Source organism: Syngnathus leptorhynchus, chromosome 4, assembly GCF_054491065.1.
Source record: "Syngnathus leptorhynchus isolate UIUO chromosome 4, UIUO_Slep, whole genome shotgun sequence".
Classification (NCBI taxonomy): domain Eukaryota; kingdom Metazoa; phylum Chordata; class Actinopteri; order Syngnathiformes; family Syngnathidae; genus Syngnathus; species Syngnathus leptorhynchus.
The window spans coordinates 10,587,561-10,608,228 of record NC_141198.1 but is presented as its reverse complement, the minus strand read 5'-3'; positions in this window follow the sequence as shown (position 1 = coordinate 10,608,228).

Sequence of the window (20,668 nt, the reverse complement as noted above, 5' to 3'; positions counted from 1 at the left end):
AATCTTTAGAATCAGTTCAACGAATCGTCTCCCCCCCACACACACTGATCCAGGTTTTTTTATTTTTTGTTTTTTACTTCAATAACACACACAACTAAGCAATACACCAGACAAAAAAAAACAATCAAGTAAACGCACGGTAATGTCGACAATGGCAAAGCACACATTTTTCTCTATATTAAAACATCCCGTGGGAAAAACATCACCCCTCCAACAAAAATATTATATATAATAATAATAATAATAATAATAATAATAATAATAATAATAATTGTCTCGGGTAATTCACACATTTCTTTCTATAATACAACACATACACAGTGTTTAAGCTTTGACCATGATTTTTCCCTAATGAAGTGGCCTGTTATTAGGAACACCTGAAAATGGCGGTGTACCTAATGGAGTGTTCGAGTGACGTCACGGATCAACCAGCCAATCAGAAAGTGGGGGTGAGGGCGGGTGTGGCACTTTTCACGTTCCGTGAAGCTTTGACCATGATTTTTCCCTAATGAAGTGGCCTGTGATTAGGTACACCTGAAAATGGCGGTGTACCTAATAGAGTGTCGAAATGACGTCACAGATCAAACAGCCAATCAGAAAGTGGGGGTGAGGGCGGGTGTGGCACTTTTCACTTTCATTTAAGCTTTGACCATGATTTTTCCCTAATGAAGTGGCCTGTGATTAGGTACACCTAAAAATGGCGGTGTACCTAATGGAGTGTCCGTGTGACGTCACAGATCAAACAGCCAATCAGAAAGTGGGGGGTTGTTTGGGTGTGGCACTTTTCACTTTCATTTAAATTTTGACCATGATTTTTCCCTAATGAAGTGGCCTGTGATTAGGTACACCTGAAAATGGCGGTGTACCTAATGGAGTGTCTGTGTGACGTCACAGATCAAACAGCCAATCAGAAAGTGGGGGGTTGTTTGGGTGTGGCACTTTTCATTTTCATTTAAATTTTGACCATGATTTTTCCCTAATGAAGTGGCCTGTGATTAGGTACACCTGAAAATGGCGGTGTACCTAATGGAGTGTCCGTGTGACGTCACAGATCAACCAGCCAATCAGAAAGTGGGGGGTTGTTTGGGTGTGGCACTTTTCACTTTCATTTAAATTTTGACCATGATTTTTCCCTAATGAAGTGGCCTGTGATTAGGTACACCTGAAAATGGCGGTGTACCTAATGGAGTGTCCGTGTGACGTCACAGATCAACCAGCCAATCAGAAAGTGGGGGGTTGTTTGGGTGTGGCACTTTTCACTTTCATTTAAATTTTGACCATGATTTTTCCCTAATGAAGTGGCCTGTGATTAGGTACACCTGAAAATGGCGGCGTACCTAATGGAGTGTCCTTGTGACGTCACAGATCAAACAGCCAATCAGAAAGTGGGGGGTTGTTTGGGTGTGGCACTTTTCACTTTCATTTAAATTTTGACCATGATTTTTCCCTAATGAAGTGGCCTGTGATTAGGTACACCTGAAAATGGCGGTGTACCTAATGGAGTGTCCGTGTGACGTCACAGATCAACCAGCCAATCAGAAAGTGGGGGGTTGTTTGGGTGTGGCACTTTTCACTTTCATTTAAATTTTGACCATGATTTTTCCCTAATGAAGTGGCCTGTGATTAGGTACACCTGAAAATGGCGGCGTACCTAATGGAGTGTCCTTGTGACGTCACAGATCAAACAGCCAATCAGAAAGTGGGGGGTTGTTTGGGTGTGGCACTTTTCACTTTCATTTAAATTTTGACCATGATTTTTCCCTAATGAAGTGGCCTGTGATTAGGTACACCTGAAAATGGCGGTGTACCTAATGGAGTGTCCGTGTGACGTCACAGATCAACCAGCCAATCAGAAAGTGGGGGGTTGTTTGGGTGTGGCACTTTTCACTTTCATTTAAATTTTGACCATGATTTTTCCCTAATGAAGTGGCCTGTGATTAGGTACACCTGAAAATGGCGGCGTACCTAATGGAGTGTCCTTGTGACGTCACAGATCAAACAGCCAATCAGAAAGTGGGGGGTTGTTTGGGTGTGGCACTTTTCACTTTCATTTAAATTTTGACCATGATTTTTCCCTAATGAAGTGGCCTGTGATTAGGTACACCTGAAAATGGCGGTGTACCTAATGGAGTGTCCGTGTGACGTCACAGATCAACCAGCCAATCAGAAAGTGGGGGGTTGTTTGGGTGTGGCACTTTTCACTTTCATTTAAATTTTGACCATGATTTTTCCCTAATGAAGTGGCCTGTGATTAGGTACACCTGAAAATGGCGGCGTACCTAATGGAGTGTCCTTGTGACGTCACAGATCAAACAGCCAATCAGAAAGTGGGGGGTTGTTTGGGTGTGGCACTTTTCACTTTCATTTAAATTTTGACCATGATTTTTCCCTAATGAAGTGGCCTGTGATTAGGTACACCTGAAAATGGCGGTGTACCTAATGGAGTGTCCGTGTGACGTCACAGATCAACCAGCCAATCAGAAAGTGGGGGGTTGTTTGGGTGTGGCACTTTTCACTTTCATTTAAATTTTGACCATGATTTTTCCCTAATGAAGTGGCCTGTGATTAGGTACACCTGAAAATGGCGGCGTACCTAATGGAGTGTCCTTGTGACGTCACAGATCAAACAGCCAATCAGAAAGTGGGGGGTTGTTTGGGTGTGGCACTTTTCACTTTCATTTAAATTTTGACCATGATTTTTCCCTAATGAAGTGGCCTGTGATTAGGTACACCTGAAAATGGCGGTGTACCTAATGGAGTGTCCGTGTGACGTCACAGATCAACCAGCCAATCAGAAAGTGGGGGGTTGTTTGGGTGTGGCACTTTTCACTTTCATTTAAATTTTGACCATGATTTTTCCCTAATGAAGTGGCCTGTGATTAGGTACACCTGAAAATGGCGGCGTACCTAATGGAGTGTCCTTGTGACGTCACAGATCAAACAGCCAATCAGAAAGTGGGGGGTTGTTTGGGTGTGGCACTTTTCACTTTCATTTAAATTTTGACCATGATTTTTCCCTAATGAAGTGGCCTGTGATTAGGTACACCTGAAAATGGCGGTGTACCTAATGGAGTGTCCGTGTGACGTCACAGATCAACCAGCCAATCAGAAAGTGGGGGGTTGTTTGGGTGTGGCACTTTTCACTTTCATTTAAATTTTGACCATGATTTTTCCCTAATGAAGTGGCCTGTGATTAGGTACACCTGAAAATGGCGGCGTACCTAATGGAGTGTCCTTGTGACGTCACAGATCAAACAGCCAATCAGAAAGTGGGGGGTTGTTTGGGTGTGGCACTTTTCACTTTCATTTAAATTTTGACCATGATTTTTCCCTAATGAAGTGGCCTGTGATTAGGTACACCTGAAAATGGCGGTGTACCTAATGGAGTGTCCGTGTGACGTCACAGATCAACCAGCCAATCAGAAAGTGGGGGGTTGTTTGGGTGTGGCACTTTTCACTTTCATTTAAATTTTGACCATGATTTTTCCCTAATGAAGTGGCCTGTGATTAGGTACACCTGAAAATGGCGGCGTACCTAATGGAGTGTCCTTGTGACGTCACAGATCAAACAGCCAATCAGAAAGTGGGGGGTTGTTTGGGTGTGGCACTTTTCACTTTCATTTAAATTTTGACCATGATTTTTCCCTAATGAAGTGGCCTGTGATTAGGTACACCTGAAAATGGCGGTGTACCTAATGGAGTGTCCGTGTGACGTCACAGATCAACCAGCCAATCAGAAAGTGGGGGGTTGTTTGGGTGTGGCACTTTTCACTTTCATTTAAATTTTGACCATGATTTTTCCCTAATGAAGTGGCCTGTGATTAGGTACACCTGAAAATGGCGGCGTACCTAATGGAGTGTCCTTGTGACGTCACAGATCAAACAGCCAATCAGAAAGTGGGGGGTTGTTTGGGTGTGGCACTTTTCACTTTCATTTAAATTTTGACCATGATTTTTCCCTAATGAAGTGGCCTGTGATTAGGTACACCTGAAAATGGCGGTGTACCTAATGGAGTGTCCGTGTGACGTCACAGATCAACCAGCCAATCAGAAAGTGGGGGGTTGTTTGGGTGTGGCACTTTTCACTTTCATTTAAATTTTGACCATGATTTTTCCCTAATGAAGTGGCCTGTGATTAGGTACACCTGAAAATGGCGGTGTACCTAATAGAGTGTCCAAATGACGTCACAGATCAAACAGCCAATCAGAAAGTGGGGGTGAGGGCGGGTGTGGCACTTTTCACTTTCACTTAAGCTTTTTCCCTAATGAAGTGGCCTGTGGTTAGGTACACCTGAAAATAGCGGTGTACCTAATCTGAATGACGTCACAGATCCAACAACCAATAAGGAGGTGGGTGTGAGGGCGGGTGTAGCACTTTTCACATTCACTTAAGCCTTTTACCTAATGAAGTGGCCTGTGATTAGGTACACCTCATGGACACTTCAATAGGTACACTACACGAGGAAAAAAATAAATAAATGAATGAATAAATAAGAAAGTGTAGCCAATTATTTAGCAATGTTTGCATATGCGTACGCATACAAAGCGAGGTTCCATTACTAAAAGTACACTTGGATTCTGCGCACATGAGGATTCGAACCTGATCCTTTCCGAGCAAGAGCCCGTGTCACTAACCAGTCGGTTATATCGGCCTGACAGACCTTGTCTGTCTACATTGTTTTGTACAAGTGATGTGCATTCCAGTTCTCAATCTTGAACCGTTTCACTCAAAAGATTTGTTCAATTTGTTCGATTGTTCACCGAATCGTTCGCTGCACTTTCTTATTTATTTATTTTACTTTGTGTGGTGTACCCCTTGAAGTGTCCATGAGGTGTACCTGATCACAGGCCACTTCATTAGGGAAAAAGCTTAAGTGAAAGTGAAAAGTGCCATCGTAATTGTAAATCCACATTCTGGCTTACATAGTTCACGCCAGGAGACGCAACACGTTCACTGACTGATCCGTTGATGCACGGGAAGCCAGTTCACCCATGAATTAACTCGTTCGCGAACAGGAAAGTCAGGATTCGTTCCCTCACTGATCCGTTCTCGCAATGAACTGGAAATGCAAATCACTCACTCACTGACTCGTTCACTCACAGATCCGTTCAGTTCCTGAACGGGAAATGCAATTCACGACTGTTCGTGAACGAGAAGTTACGTCATTTTCTTCTTCGTTTTGTTTTACGGCGAGGTGGCACCCGCTTCATGCGCATTACTGACACCTACCGGTTGAGGTCATATGAACGGAAAAAAATCACTTTAGGAAGTGATTCGTTCACTATCGTTCACTGAAAAAAATCGTTCTTTTGAACGAATTGTTCACTCACGAGCCAACACTGGGGGTCCAAGTCTAATGTATATTACATCATCAAATCACTTCAATGGTCAATATTTTTCAACATAAATTTTCTTAAATAATTCCATGAATTTACCATCCGTACTGCAGACCTTGATCTTTCGCTATAATATATCTAGCTCCCAAGTGCAACTTTACTGATAACACAAAGAGGGCAGCAGTGTATAATTTCTCAAACACACTGTGCAATACTATAAGCAGGAGTCTCCAGACCGTTTTCCAATCATAGTGAGCCAAGCTGTGTTTGTTTTTTATTTACATTAGGAAAATCTTTTTGAACACCATAGAAAATCGTAACAAAAAGTTTGTAAAGATTGAAATAATGATGGATCTCGTCTATAATTATACAGAATTCACTTAGTCTCACGTCATCGTCATTGCTTATTCTGTTTAAAGAGTGGCAACAGGTGGCTTAAGGTTCAGTGTATACGCACGCACACACGCACGCACGCACGCACGCACGCACGCACGCACGCACGCACGCACGCACGCACGCACGCACGCACGCACGCACGCACGCACGCACATATATTAAGGATGGGATAAAACACAAATCCCACGAGATGAGGTCCATGAGGACCAGATGAGATTTTTTGAAAATTTCATATAATATTTCACATAAAATTATATAGAATTTCAATAAAAAAAATCAACTTTTATCATTGTTGCCACATTTGCTCGCCCGTATTGCACTCCTAGGTCTTATTGCTTTGTCATCATGTCATCATACAATAAACAAATTAGTACAAAATAATATTCATCTTTCCTGCTGGATAATGTTAAATTCAATTAGTTAGTCAGGCCGCAACAATTGGTACATTAGCACCATTAAATTTTGTTGAATTGATAGAATTACTGAACAGTACTTGAAATTGTATTTTGTTGTTGTTGCACATCTAATTAATGACTTGAATTCTCATGTTTTGAGAGATATCGCATACGCTTACATTTCTATGATATTCTGGGAGAATTTAATAATTAAAGCTGTATTACTTACACAAACACTCAGTATTGATGACAATAGTAACATCGAAGTTGTCACCAATAAATTGTATTTTTATTATAAAAGGGCTTATTGATTATTGAGGACAGTGAGTGGATATATGCAGCTGCTGTGATCCAATTTCAAGATAGTCTGCTAATTCTATTTCAAGCCGTCCTTCATATCCTCTTCACACTTTTATGAGATTTTATGACTTTTATTAAGGGATTTGATACTTTAATATGTGATGTATAAATAAAGATAAATAGCCTTACTTGCATTGGCCTGCAGCTGTAAACCGCCGGCGGTAATGTAGTGTCGATTGATTCCTGGCTGAATGCCAGAGCTGACATATCTTCAGCAGATGGCCATCGTGTGTTATCAGCTCTAAATAGCTGATACTATCACACGCCCAGCTTGACGCTTTGCAGGAGCAAACTGTGGCCCCCAAAGTGCAGGCAACATATGAATGTTGATGCCGTCATCTGTCTCTCAAAGCGGAGAGTCCCGCTGCGTCTCTGCAGAGGTATCACCCTGGAGAATAACCTGTTGGAGTGTGTTTGATCTGCATTATTTTCTTTCGTTATTAATGTGTGCGCTGCAAAGTTGAAAAGGCAGACTGAAGAATTTGGAGTTGTTTACTGGGGTTAATATTCCCCTTCTGCAAAATCATCAACACATGCGATGATTAGCAGTGATGAGTAAAGGGATTGATTCTATGTGCTGTTTTGTTGTATACCAAATGGACATGAAACCAAGCAAAACATTTAAAATCCTATCAAAAAGTGAAATAAAAGCCGCTGTACAATCTGAGGCAAGTAACTGATCACACATGCACACACAGCGAAAATGGAATGTAGGGGGAGTTGATATCTTTCCAGACTTTCCACAAGATGTTGGAGTGAGTCTGTGGGAATTTTTATTCATCCAGATGAGATCTGATGTCAGAGCATACTCATGGATCTGAAAGAGGATTAGGCTGAACCTTTCTGTTCTGGTTCACTGCAAAGCAATTGATGGGGTTGAGGTCAAAATTCTGCGCAACCACAGATACATTTCTGGACTTGTATTATGCACCGGGGCACAGCCATGGTGGAACATCAAAAAGCTTTATTGCAATCGTAAAATGAAGAGTCGATTAAGACGTGCTTCTGCATATTTTTGTTGTTGTAAAAGGACTATATAAATAATGTATTGTATTGTCTATACTATATCATGTAGTATGTATTAAAAATACATATAAAACATTTGATTATGTAGCTTTGTTGCTGCTTTAAGGCAGCACGGTGAACTAATGATTGGCTTGTCTACTTCACGGTTCTGCGGTTCGGGGCTCGACTCTTGTGGCCGACCTTCCTGCGTGGGGTCTAAATTGTCTACGGTTGTGAATATGAGTGTGAAAGGTTGTTGGTTTAAATGTGCCTTGTGATTACTTGGCCACCGGTCCAATGAAGAATGGAGGCCTCAGCTCACCTGTGACCCGACTGAGCTGTATAGACAATCAAGTAGAAATATTATTAGAAAAAAAACCCACAACATTTCTGAAAGATGTGCCAAGAGACACATTTTACGCTTGAACACAATGAAACACTCGTTGCTGACGTATGAAGCCATCAGCCACATCAAACTCACAAAAAAGGATCTAGGTCTGGTATCCAGGGAATCCATGTAGGCATCTTGCTCCATTTTGATGAAGTGCTGCTCCCTTAGATCACACTAAGATTATGCAGAGAAGGTACACCTGCTCCCGTACTGGCCAAAAATATCTGCTCCAACCAACTAAATGTAAAAGTTGGCTACAGACATAAAGGCAGCGAGTACTTCGACCAAAAATAGAAGCTTTGCAGGAGATTGTGACGCACGTATTTGCCTTTCCAAAGCTGCGAGTGAGAGTCGGCTGCATCATTGTGTCTTGGCTCTTGGTACAAGGCGTCCTCCTCGCATGGCAGAGATGCATAAACGCCAATCTGCTGTGGCTCAGGAAGTGTCGCCGTTCTAGCGAAGACTGACTTTCATCATGACTTAAGGTTTGTCGCAACAGTTAACCAGTTACTCTCTCTGCTGATGTCCACTTGCCAATTCTTAGACGCTTGATCCTTTGAAAATTAAATTGGCTTCCCCCTCATGGTTTTGTGATCTGTATGATGTGGATTCTACTGACTTCAAAGTGATCCTTTTATGTGTTTGTTCCTGCTGCTGCTTCTTTTCCAAAACAGCAGCGAGGAGGAAATTAATGAAGATAATGAATGTTTCCTTGAAGTGATGTTTAATATAATAAGTGGAGGCTAAAGATAGCAAATCTGCTCAGCTCTTTGGGTTCTGCCATTTGGCTCGGGTCCCGCCGTAGTTCCCGTCATTTTAGGTCTTTCGCGTTTCGGAAATGTGGAAGAATGGGCCAAAGACAAAGAAGAAACGTTGGCATGCAAACAACAGCCCTTGGGTCATGTTTTTGACTTGTTACTTGCCCAGCTGGCACAAACCCTCAGCTGTGGCAACAAATAAAAAGTTCATGTGCCTGCATTTGAAATCACTGATGAGTGCTAATGCCGTTTTCTTGCCGTGTTGATGCAATTAAACGGCTCATATCACTCAGGGATCATTGTTATCCGAATAGCAAAAGCTACAAAGCTACTTTTATCCTTCAATGCTTCCTCCGCTCCACTTGTATCTGCAGCATCAGGGTTGATACATGACGCCCATGCATGCATCGTACACTTACTTCATCTTCTCTCGTTTTTTTTTTTCTTTTCTTTTTAATAGATGAACAGGCTTCAGTATGAACTTCACACAAGCTGACATGTTAACTTGAAGCCCGCCCCAGAGATGACCTGTCACCGACTATTAATACAACACCTCGTGTCGCTGCTACATTGCTTTGAGAGGAAGAAAATCCATCAGCTCACCTGGGGAAAAAAAAAAAGCGACCTGTCAGGACAGGGAATAAATCCCTCTGGCTCAAACCCCTTTGCCTTGTCCAACCATCTCGTTCTGCTCTCTCCTCCCAGCCTCTGTGGAGCATCCGTTTGCCTGGCTCTCTGTCAAAAAAGGGGGAAGTCGGGGCGGGAGCTTTGTTCTGGGTGACAGAGCAGCGTGTCAGAGATAGAGGATCTAGTTAGGCAGTCAGAGAGAGAGGCGAGGGATGGAGGCTCTCTTTGCACCCTGGTGTGGACGGACGGCTCCAATGAGGAGCTTGTAATGACAGTGAGTGAAGGAGCTCTCCTATGGGAGCAACAAATGTCCCTGACTGTCAGCAGCCTAAATATCTATCTTAAAACGAGATGCTGCCCCTAAATGTCAAGATCCACACTCGTTGGCAGACTGACAACAGCTGTTACGAGCCGATTTGGGAGGTCAAGGCATCTTTTTTCTCCGGTGGAACGAGCGCAGGCGAGGGTGTGATTTACCCCCTGCCTGTTCAGGGATGCTGCCGTGTACACGAGAACACCTAGATTAGAAACCATTTTATAGGCCCCACACTTGTTTCACGCTTATCTTTGACTTCCTTTTTTTTTTTCTCGCAACCAACCGCTGTCTAGAAAAAGTAAAAGAAGAGATCGATCTATCCATCTATCCATCCATCCATCCATCCATCCATCCATCCATCCATCCATCCATCCATCCATCCATCCATCCATCCATCCATCCATCCATCCATCCATCCATCCATCCATCCATCCATCCATCCATCCATCCATCCATCCATCCATCCATCCATCCATCCATCCCTCCCTCCCTCCAAACCACCCTAATTCACACTTATAATAACAATAAACATATGTACTGCAGTTTGGGCAAAAAGTCTCCACTCCAAAAGCCAAGTCGTTAATGGAGGAGTCCACCCTCTGGGCAGCAACAATGGGTAAGTGAAGGGATGTGGAGGCCTCAGGTGTTAACCAAGTGATTACTGGAACTGGTACTCGCCCCAAAGGCTTTGCTACACTAAGACACGACACAGTGCGATGGTAACGCTGCTTCTCTTGGGAAATGCCTGCATGAGACAAATGATACCTTTAAGGACTCATCTGTTCATGGCTTATTTTAATTTCCTCCATCTGCCACCCTCAACGCAGTGGTATTGTGGTTAGCACGCCTGTCACACAGTTGAGAGGTTCTGCATTCGAATCTTGAGCGTTGGATATTCTGGCTTGCTCCTACATCAAAAGAACTAAACAAACTGCCTTGTCAAGGGAAAATGTAACTCTTTAGTAGACAAGACAGGCCAAGCACTTAGAAAATAATAAGAGATAGTATTTGATAAAAAACTCGTACGCGAGGAGACAGTTCAATACAACCTGATGGCTGTTCTAAGAAGTGTCTGTCTATTTCTCTTCAGGCGAGGTCATAGACTGTATATACACACAAACAACGGCAGTTATCATCTGCCTCATGCAACTGCCACACACACACACAACTTGCTGTCTCACACAAAAGCGATAAAACAATATCAGAGGGGGGAGAGAGAAACACAGACGCTTTCCTTTTCCTTACTCTAAAGCAAAATATTATACAACTAGATTGAATCCATTTGATAACCGCAAAGGCACACGTTTTTCAAACACGCTTGTTAGGTTAATTGAAGACACAATATTTTCCATTTTCTAGTCAAGGGTATCTAATCTACCCTACCTTTTCTCTCAAGTCAGCTGGCAAAGGCTCAACAAAGACTCTCTATCTGATATCGAATACGATACTGTTAAACGTTAACAATTCAAAGTCAATATCAATCATGTTTACTAAACAACAATTCCTATGAATTTCTTCAGAGGTACAAGCCGATCCACACTGGATTCTGCAAGTGACTATCAAATGAATGAATAAAGTTCTTCATTTATTCCCTTGTTCAGACTTCAGAGGATCTGGATCCCTCATTGTAAATGCCTCTCTCAGAATCTTAAGCAACAATGTTTCTCAGGAGTAGAAAATGATATGCCCATCCATGGCGGAACAAATACAGTAAATATCAAGCTCTCCAAAGTTTTGCCGCAAACACTTCCTCATGTGACTTGCTATCAAGGAGCTTTGTTGGTGTTGAGAGACCTTAGCTGTCTCCCTCAATGTACAGCTCCCTCCGAGCCAATAAAAGGCAGCAATACAAAAACGAAGAGGATTAGGTATAATTATTTTACTGGAAGGTTGTGCTATGATTGAGATGCCGTACTTCTGTTTTTTTTTCTCTCTCCTTGTGACTTCTCGTCTACGGCCCGGAGAAACTGCACATGATTAATTCACTTTATGCTGCTTTCTGTCCTCCGCCTCGCTCTCATCATCGCAGGACCCCCAAAGGGAGACGTTTCACCAATTCTGAATGTTTGAACAAAGAAGAGGATTTGTGTGTGTGTGTGTGTGGGTCTCTGGGAAATATTTAATTTGTGGCGCTACACAAGAGAGACAGAAGTTGTCATGTTCAGGCTGCGTTGATGTTTTCTTCATGTGTTGACGCTTGCTTGTTTTTCTGCTGCAGCATGAGTCACATTAAAGGCAAATTCCCCCGGGGCCGGTTTCAAGTTTTCCGTCAGGCGTCACTGACTGGTTACCTGCCCGAGGGCCCAAGCAGGGCCAACAGGTGAGCAAATAATGTGGAGAAAAAGGCTAGACAGAGATAATTAGGTCTCCACAGAGGGGGCATACTATTCGCAGGATCCTCCCTCAGACCCTTCTTGCTGTTTCACTTATTATCGCACTGCCTTCCAGTGGAGTGGGCGTGCAAGCCGCCAGCTCTGTCAAATGAACCGATTCCAGCTCAATGCGATGATTCAGCAACACTAGGTGCCTCGTTATTTTCCTCACCTAGGAAAGAGGACTCTTTGGACCATTTGTTTGGTGTCTTTGGTAACGTGCAGAATAGTTACAAAAATCAAAGCTCAACTCTGTGACAGGAGGAAAAAAAAGAACACAAAGCTGAGCAGTAGTTTGGTTTAATCCGCAGTCACCGTGGGTAAACGTCTGCGTGAAAGTGGCTCGTGTTCCTGCTTTGCTCTCCTTTCCAGATTTTCCATTTTTGCACCACACACAGCATCCACGCATGGCTTAATTTGGCAACCCACCTCGCGCTCCATCCCGATTCCTGTCAGCAACAGATGCTCAAGCCGAGTCGGTAGTCTAATCATAGAGTCACAGTTCACAGGCTACGATGTGCGGCCCGGACACGCTTACATGGCTGCCGCTTACTGGTTTGCGCTTCGGAAGCATCAAACGCCAGCAACATCTGATCAAATATTGTGAGCCCATACGGTAATTATCCAAAGATCCCATCTGGAGGCTGCACTTCAACCTATAAAACAAAAACAAATAGCCTGTGGCAGCTTTCCTTCCCCTCGGGGTTGCATTAGCAAGTTGTGCTGTGCCGTGCCATGACAAATTGTAGGTGCCAGAGCTTCATTAATGTCTCTCACACAAAGAACTGCATGCATTCACAGAAGCACACAACAGACCAAACTCTTCTAATATCAATGTACATTACGCAACAGGAGCCGGGTGTCCAAGTCCAACAAAGAACTACCTCTTCAAAGCAAAGAACTAATTTCGTCCAACAAAAGGAACATAAGTTTGACTGCACAAGTCAAGAAAACCCCAGTAAACTACACCTTAGAGAGACGGAAAGAATCTCGTCCAACAAAAGGAACATAAGTTTGACTGCACAAGTCAAGAAAACCCCAGTAAACTACACCTTAGAGAGACGGAAAGAATCTCAGAACAGATTTCAATCTTCTGTGTCCTATAGGATTTAAATCAGTGGATTGACTAAGACAGTCTAAGACCTTCTGCTTCTTGAAATCCTTCATTTGCTGCACGATGCACGAGCTTCGATTTGTTTGCAACTTTTTTCAAAAACTGATTGACAAATTGTAGACTGCACCATCAATGAAGATTAGTGAGGCCACGCCGAGACATCATCTCCACTGAGATTGCCGGATAACATTTTAGGTCTGAGATTATGAGCAGGTCCTATCGTTGTCGAAGCTTTTGCCTTTTCATCACTTTGATAAAGGTTAATCTGTATTTTATCAGTCCATAAATTTTTTTTCCCCTTTGTCGTCTTGGCATCTTTTGGCAAATTCCAACTTGACCTTCAGTTTCTTTTTGCAAATGAGTGGATTGAATCATGGCGTGTATGCCTCTGCACTTTGGGTCATGAAGTCTTCTGCTACTTCTGATGGTGATACCTTAACTCTCCCGAGATTGCTGTCACTGACAGTTGTTTAAGGCTATTCTTTGTCATCAGTTGGTCTTTTTATCCTCACCTACATTTTCGACATCTGCCACACAGAAAGTGGTTTCTTTCATTTGGTGTATTTGCTTTAATCAACGTTTGTACAATAGCTCTGATTGGCTTCATAATTGCTTGTTTATCGCCCGTAGACAGCTCTCTGGTTTTCATGTTGAACACTAAATAGTATCAATGAAGTCTTCACAGGCAAAACCCAAATCGGAAACGGATTTTTTGTTTGATTACTCAATGATTAAGAGTTGTTTTTGCTTAAGTGAAAAATAATTAATTCAAAAAGGATTCATCCACCCAGTGGTTTTTGGGAAAAGTAGAGTAAGTAACAAATTAAAGTTCATTCTGTACTTGTTTCTTAATGCAAACATACATAGTGAGCACGGAATTTGGGTTTGAATCCAAGTTGTCGTTAATTTGATAAATATTCAATATTTGTATACTAATATTTTGCATCTAAAGCTCTCTATAAAGATTTTTCATCAGCAACAGCCACATTTGTATTTTTCAATTCCCAATGCCACATTTTAAAAATGAAAAGCAGCACAATTTTCAAAGGAATTTTTAACGAGAATGGGAAACACTACAGTGTGTTTGTTATTCTGCAGCTCTTTTTTCTTTTGTTTCTTTCTTCTTCTTTTTTATTTATCACTGGGGGAGTCCATAAGTATAGTGGGCCCCAAGCGGCCCGAGTGCTGCTTTGGACTTGGATTTTCCCTTAAAAGAGGTCAGCAGGGGCAGCTCAGTGAAAGTAACAGGCTGCCTTGAAAGCTCTAAATTTGAATTCAATGTCTTTTTTGTCTTTTTTTTCCCATGATCCCCTTCTGCAGTATGGTTCATGTCCTACTGACAGCCATGTGGGCCTTCAAGTTCATAAATACCTCATTCCTCACTATACAGTCTTCATCCAGCTCTCAAATTTCTTGGTTGAGATCCAAAGTTGTGGACTCCTCAAGCAACTGCTCCATGATTATGCAGTAGCTCTGTCATTCTATGTTTGGATGAATCAGAATGTTTATGTAAATAAGAAAATGAATGAAGTCATGCAGTTCCATCATTGTATATTAATGCTGGCAGGTAGCCAGCACTTATTCTGTTAGATAATAGATTGTGTGCGTTTTTTTGCCACTGTATGACATGGACATAAAAGTACAAATTATTATTTGATAAATATATTTTTTGCTGACTATATTTATTGCAGTGAATGACCTTGGACAGCTGACTTTGATCCAAAATGCTCAAATTTTGCCAGTTTGCAGTATCTGTCTAAATATCAGGAAAAAATTGCAACATTAGTTGCTCCTCGAGTTTTGATTGCTAAATCCGTCTGTGTTTGCTAAATGTAAATTGGCAACGGGCCTAATGTCTTGTATTTTCTTCACTGGAGATCAATAAAGGATTATTTGCTCATATCTTGCTTTTGACATGTCTCCTTGAACCACTGTTCCAAATATAAAACATGAATTAAAATAAAACTCTTCAAAATCTTGAAAGCAGAAGCTGTTTCTTTTAGTAACATTTCCCCAGTCTTGCGGATGCAATAAAAATCAAGAAAATCATCTCCTCAATTGCGTTACAGACACGGAAGCAACAGTTTGAGGCCAATAATTATTGGCTGGCTAATATTTCCACGGCAAATTAGCAGGATTTCACTCACGTCACACTCAGAGGAAATCAATATTTGCGCAGTCAGAGGGGATCAGGCATCGACTTTTCTACTTGCTTGTTGATGAAAGACTCTAATTAGACAGTCAGACATGAGTGCCACGACGTGAGCATGCAAATACATTTTGACATTTGTCTGGTCTTTCAAACGCCAGATAATTGTTAGCTTGGCTGTCAATCATCAAGGCGACTTTTCAAAACAATAGCCTGCAGTTAGTTAGTCAGATTGAGGTCACATCGTGTTCCATTCTGATAGCTGCTGCTGCTGCTACCACGTTCTGCCGTTCAACACATCAAACGCATCGCATCCATTCCCACGACTGTGATTTTAAAACCTGGCTCCATTTTAATCAGGATGGTAGAGGTGGAGTTTAGGTAAGAAGATTATTGCTTTGACTGGCACATCCCTGCAAGTCTGTAATCTATAAAATGGGTTTCAAGCAGATGACACAGTGTAAACGCAGTCATGGCGCTCATGTTGCTTGAAATTCAATTTCAACGGCGCGCTGGCTAGTCAAGAGCGGAACCCAATACGGCCGAGGACCTCCACGGCCTCCTGATTGCAGCCGCTTTACTAGCCAGCCGCCAGTTGATGGCCGCTTTAAAAGCCTGAAAAACACACTCGCTGATTGGCCTGTAGATGTTTTTTGCTCTGGGGAAGTTTTCCGAAATGAGGACACGTTTCGAAATCAGTAATGCAGTTATTCTGCGCTCTGACTGGAAGCTCGAGGAGACGTCGTTTGAAGTGTGAATTTGTGAGCGGTGAACACCCAATGGAGCTGAGTAACTGGATTAGTAAAATGATGACTGGAAAGCCAGAGCCACGAAACTAGTATTCGGATACAGTCATCAAGTCAGGGGAATATAAAAAAAAAAAGAACAAGAATACTTTCATTTCCTGAAATTGTCTGACGCTGCCAATCAGCGCCAGACTCTGGAAAGGGAACGGGATAGCTGCTCTTGGAGGACAAAGTTTTACTGCTACATCACTCTCAGATGCCCATATAATCGACATGGGCAGTTTAACTGTGTCACAGCCTGTAAATGAGCACAACGTGTGAAGGATTGGTGGGTCACTTGCATGGGAGCCAGTCGGGTGAGCAGTTTTCAGGGTGGCCGGCCAGCGAGAGAAAACATTGTCAATTTGCTTCCCCATCAAATGTTCCGTTTTAAGAGTCAGTGAACAAGAGAGTCATTGTTCAGTTTTATTGGCTTAATGCCTCGAAAGGAGAATAGACAGCAACCTAAGTGGAATTAACAAACCGTATTAAATGTAACTGAGCTTCAGTTTAGATTCAACGCACTTGTTATGGAACCCAAAATGTTTTTCATGTTTTACTCGATTTGCTCAATTTTCAAATTATGTTGAGAAAACTGGGAGACATTCCACTCTGGGGAATATTTTGAGCGCAAAGCAACTTGATGAAAGAAATACTTCAGATAAAGGACCAAAGTCTTTACAGATAAAACATTTTCCAGCTGAAAACTAATGGTGCGTTCAGTAGTTGCATTTTGATGGTGACAAAATTAATCTAGCTCTACAGATTGTTTTCGGTGCCACGGGAAAATGAATTCAACTTCAAACAACTTCATGCATGATCCAGTCAAAGCCCACTTTAGTCAGCAGAACCAACAAAAAGAACATTTGATATGTAAAGGTTCCTTACAAATCCTATGGTTGGACTTCAAACCGCTGCTCAGTGCAGATCTGCTTTCTGTAGGGCACTTGAGCGGGACTCAGAATTTGTCTGTTGGGAAAAAGACGGTTGTTTCCAAAGCATTCAATCGGCCTGAGGCTCCCCGGACTTAAGGCTCTTCATGAATGTCAAGGAAGAATTGATCAAGTATCAATGCGAATCTCAATTTCACTGCTGAGGACAGCAAAAGCAGCCAAACATTGATGACTCCATAGACGCAGACACAAATGTATGCCTTTGCCATTTAAGCATTGGTGTTTTCAAGAAAAACAGGAAGGAAGCAAAGCAAAGCAAAGCAAAGCATTCTTTTTTTTTTTTTTTACTGCACCGATGAGCATCTTCTCAAACATAACAAAGGAATCGACATTTCCTCAGAGGGACTGCGGAGCATTTCCCAGAGAAAGGCCTGGTTATGTTGGTTATTTATAACCTCAATCTTCATTAGCAAATCTAATCTGCAGGGCACCGGCAGGTCTCTGCAGTGAAAGTGATTTAGTTGAAATTTATCTAAGTGGGTCAAGTAGGCCCGTCGAATACAAGTAAATATTTCCCAATTTACCACAGAGCTGCACATACTGTAGCTCGCCATTTACATGCATGATATGCTATCCTGAAATTGCCTCTTCATCATACCAATCGAGGCACGAGGGAGATATATTTCTTGTTGACGCAACACGGGCAAAGCTTTGAGCTTCGAGAGTTTCACATTTTCGCTTTCTGTGATGAAAACTTTCCCAAAGAATTGATTGAGTACAAAACTGGAAACGTAGAGGCGGTACACTGCTGGTTTTGTCTCAGCTACCTGGTACATTACGATAAACAAAATAATAAAAAAAAACCTGGAAAAGTGTCGCACCTTTTTTGTGAGGAGGGTCCAATTTGTTTTTTTTTTTGCTGGTGTTGGTGCATAATGCAAAAACAAAGGGACAACTGTCATTTTGAAGCCATCTGAGCTTCTGGAGACGTTCATCCAGATGTGCCTTCCCCACTTCTCACATTATAAATTAATTCCGGTAATAGAATCTTTGGTGGCAGTTTCAGCTTTCAGGGTCAGCAGCAGTGCTCATATCCGTCGCACGTCTGTGTTCACTCGCAAAAGTGATGGCTCAAAAGTATCCTACTCTACGTGCAAGGTCAGGCTTCAAAAGAAGAGTACAAATGTGACATACCATTCCAAGTGTACAGCGCTGTAATGGATATTTTGTTCTCATGACATCCCTAGAGACGTGCTTTTATATTTACATGACTTTGTTATTGCACATTGATCTGCGGTGCGGGCAAGTCAGCCGCACGTCCTGGCCGCAGCAAAACCACTCAACCTGATGCTGCGAGCAAATAAACACTTTGACTGCATTTTGCATGCCAAAAAAATGCATTAAGCAGTAATGTGTTTGTTTGCCCCACGCCACGCTGACATTCGGCAGCAATTATTTTTGCTTTTTTCATTACATTTCATTTACTACCTTCTTCTTTCCCTCATTTAAACAAGTGGCTTGTGTTGTCCCTGCAATGTGTTCATTTATTTATCTTTTTTAAAAATCTGAGCCTGGTGAACCTCATCCATTACAGAATTCTGAACGGAGCTTCTTCAAACTTAATGAATATAGATTTGGAAATCTTCATTTTGAATGATCCCCATAGGGCATCATTTGAATTAAAATAATCTGTTCCAAAGAAAATGTCACTGTCATAAATCATTTATTAATTGTACAGACAACTCTTCTAAATCCAGTATCATAGCCAGGCAATGGAAATAAATAAATTGAGAATTAACAAGATACAAATACTCCATTACTGTGCTTAAATGTATTTTTCAGGTATTTTCTAATGACCGTGTACTTTTTACTTCCTACATTTGAAAACAGATATCTGCGCTTATTCCCAGTTACTTTCACAAACTTTTATCTGTATTTCATTTAAAACTCATTCCTTCCTTCCTGGGTCAGTCCGATTTTTAACCCATATTGGGTCATTTTTAAGGGTATTTTAGAAGTGGTGACTAGTAATTGATGAGGCACGCGAGGGAAAGGATAGACTGAATTCTCGAGTCGCCGAAGAAACTGTACGAGCTGTGAAAATACCTTTTCTATGCAAACGAAAGTCTTCATAAAAGGTTTAGCACATTTGGACTAAGGATAAATTATGAATATGCAAGCGCACACACAGCAAAACACACGTGCAAATACACACCAATAAAAGTACACTTTGTGGAGAGTATGAATGTCAACATTAAGATAAATAGTATCTATTAGAATAGCTTTTTGCTCATTTGTCTATATTAGATCTGGTGTTTTCAGGCTGGCAATTTAAATTATTAAGCAGATGAGAGCTCAGGGTTTATGTTCATGACTAAATGTATGTGGAAATGTTGTTTCCCCATTTATCTTGTTATCTTAAAATGAAAATCTCTTGATGTTAATCCATCTCTTTTATTCATTGTTGGGAGGGGGGCTGGAAAAGCGGGAGGAATCGGGAACCGACTGTCAGTACACATCGCTGTCCTCTTTACTCATCATAACCTTTTAGAAATGGCAGAACTTTGTCATCTGTGCTTCTTCTTGAAGCAGATGTCCTTGCTGCCACATCCTCGTGTTCAGGAGAGGCCGCAAACATTGTGGCTGGCTGGATCTGTCTGAACAATTACGACTCAGTACAAGCACGGACCCTCTGTGATTCAAGCAGAAATAAAGTAACCACCAAGCCTGCAGAGAAACAGGCTCCTAAAGAGCGCCTTGCAAGAACAACTACACTCGCTAACGGTGATTCTGTCAATTTCTTTTAAGAAAAAGGTTGCACAGAAAGTTACCCGAATTCAAATGCTGTCAACATCAATTCCATTAGATGTTTCATCAATTTCCTAGGAGAGCAGGATTCTAATTTGGTGCCAGCCACAAATGACTGGAATGCATTGTGACACTGTGACACCGCTCTTGCCACCAAATCATCTCATTATGATCAAATCGAAGGTCATTCTTCCCCCCCCAAGGAGCCTTTGTGGAGAGGATTTGTTCATTACTGAAATGTGGTGAACCAGCGAGAGCAAGGATGAGTGGCAGGTGAAGAAAGAGGTAAAGAAAGAGATGCTTCATTAGTGGAAGTTCAAGCATAAGTCGGAAATAGAACGTATACGCTATCGCGGGAATGCAATCGCAATTATTTGGATATTTGCATCAACGGGTTATAAAATGTGGACAGATTGTCATCAAAATCACAGAAAATAAACAAACAAAGGGAAAATTCTTCAACTAATTGCATGAAAATATTTGTTTCCATGTTTTTCTTGAACACAACATGTAAAGGTCACAGACAGTGCAGGGTGGAAAATGTGTGTGAATCTTTGGATTTAATAACCGGCTGAGCCACCGAGGGCAGCAATAATCGCAAACAAACATTTCCTGCAGTTGCAAATCAGACCTGCATGATGTTTAGAAGGAATTTGGACACAACAGTTCAACAATATGAGGCCACTCCGGATGCTTATGAATGAGAAGGCCTTTAAAGATACTTTTGTGACTCTTTTCATTTTCATGCAAATGAGACATTTGTACATTTACAGAGAAGTACATGTAAAACGTTATGCTCTTGCAAGCCGAAGAAAGAACGTTTTTGAAAAAATCCAAAATGACACATTTGATGTCTTTAGAAATGAATAATGGTGTTACGTATGTGTAAAAAAAAAAAAAAAAGTGTGAGAAAAAAGCTTTCTCACTAAAATTACTAGTGTTATGTTGCTGCTTATATTACA